Source organism: Propithecus coquereli, unplaced genomic scaffold (assembly GCF_000956105.1).
Source record: "Propithecus coquereli isolate 6110/MARCELLA unplaced genomic scaffold, Pcoq_1.0 Scaffold108, whole genome shotgun sequence".
NCBI lineage: Eukaryota > Metazoa > Chordata > Mammalia > Primates > Indriidae > Propithecus > Propithecus coquereli.
In genome coordinates this window covers 4438473-4440529 of record NW_012134747.1, presented here as the reverse complement: position 1 = coordinate 4440529, position 2057 = coordinate 4438473, and positions in this window count along the sequence as shown.

The following is a 2057-nucleotide window of genomic DNA, read 5'->3' as shown; positions in this document are numbered from 1 at the left end:
TACTCTTTCCCCTCTCAACACATCTTTCCTGATATAGGTTATGATGCCTGCTCTTTTCCTTGATTAACTTTGCCAGAGGTTTATCACTGTTATGAGTCTTTTTCCAAGAATAAACTTTTGGTTTTTAAAATTTCCTTCTGCTCTAATATTTATTTCCTTCTATTTTCTCTGAACTTATTTCGTGTTGTTTTTAGATGTTGCTCTCAATATTATTCAGCCTTTTTCTGCTGGATACATTTAAGTCAATTTCCTCAAAGTGTTGTTTTAGTTGCAACCCATAAATTTTATTAAATGTTTTCACCATTCTCCAGTTCCACTTACGTTGTAGGTTCCATGAGGATTTCTTCTTTGACTTAGAGGTTATTTGGAATTGTGTTAACTTCCTTAGATATGAGACTGCTTAATTATTTACTTACCAGGTAAATGGCAATTTAGAATTATTTTCCTAGTGAATTGAACCTTTCATTATATGAAGTGACTCTTTTTTCCTACCAATGTTTCTGCCTTAATATTTTATTTCAGATATTAATATGTGTACATCAGCCTTCTTTTGGTTTGTATAACTTTACCCATCATGTTACTTTCAAACTATTTTATTCTGTAGGTGTGGTCTTTCATAACAGTATATAATTGGTTTCATTTTTAACCAGTTTAACAATCTGCCTTTAACTGGATCATTTAATTCATTTACATTGAATGTAATTACTGACATATTTGGGTTACATCTCTTATCTCAGCTTTTTCTATTTGTCCTGTCCCTTCTATGTTTCTTTTTCTATTTTCCTTCTTCTATAATGATTTCATGTTTCCTCTCTACTATCTTGGAAGTTATATACTCATTTCTATATAACAATTATTTGTAGTGTTACATTATAAATCACATCTATACATAAGTTAAAATTAAGTTAATCAGCACCTTTTATTCTCTTCTCAGACCACACAAACTTAGAGCATTTACTCCAATCACTATCCTACCAATTTATATATATTATTGTTGTGTAAATTTTAAATCTCTCATTTTTAACCCCATGCAACATTATTCTATACATAAAATGTGCTTTTAGATTCACCCATATTTATAACCTTCTCAGTCTTTTATTCCTACTATGTAAGTAAAGTACATCCTTTAGAATTTCCTTCAGTAAGAATCTGCAGGTGGCAACCTTGTTCATATTTTGTTGTCTGAAACTGTTTTTATTCCACCATCATTCTTGAAATATATATTTGCTGGGTACAGAATTTTAAGTTGGAAGTTATTTTTCCCTTGACACGTTAGAGACAGTCACTCAACTGGTTTCTGGTTTCCATTATTGCTGCTGAGAAGTCAGCTGATGGTCTAGGTGTGAGGAAGATTCATTGTGCACTGGTTATCACATCAGCCCGATGTATCTTGCACTGCAATTTCTACTACTTCCAAGAGTCTGGTGAGACAGAATACTCACATACAGTAAGTTACATGAAGTGGGTTTATTATTTATAGCTCGCAGCAAGGGACAAAAGTAGCCTAGGATTCATAAATATCCAGTCCCCTAAAGCTTAGGAAAGCTGTACAGGGTAGACAGAGTCTCGTCTGTGAAGACCCCACTTGCACTGCAGCTGAGAGCCCCTGGAAAGCAATCTACCGAGGGTGACATGATCTGCTGGGCTAAAGCATTGAAGGCCATCTTGTTCTAAGAGGGACAAAAACAGCCTAGGCTATTCTGGAGAGCTCTCCCTTATCTCAGGATGTTGCATACTCAGCACATTTTTCTGAGAACTATAAAGCAAGAAAGCGGGGCAAGAGCTGGGTCACCAAGGCCATGCAGGGAGTTGTCATGCACTAGCTGATACTCCTTTGAAGGTGATCTGTGACTTTAGTTTTGGCTGCTTTTACAAGTTTTTTGTCTTTTGCATTCTACTTTTTTCACTATAGTGTCTCTAGGTGAGGATTTCATATCCATCCTGCTTTGGATACATCTGTGGACTGATTTTTTTTTCATTGACTTGAAAAAAATTCTTAGCAATTATAGCCTCAAGGATTGCATCTGCGCCACTATCTACTTGAAACTATCATTAGA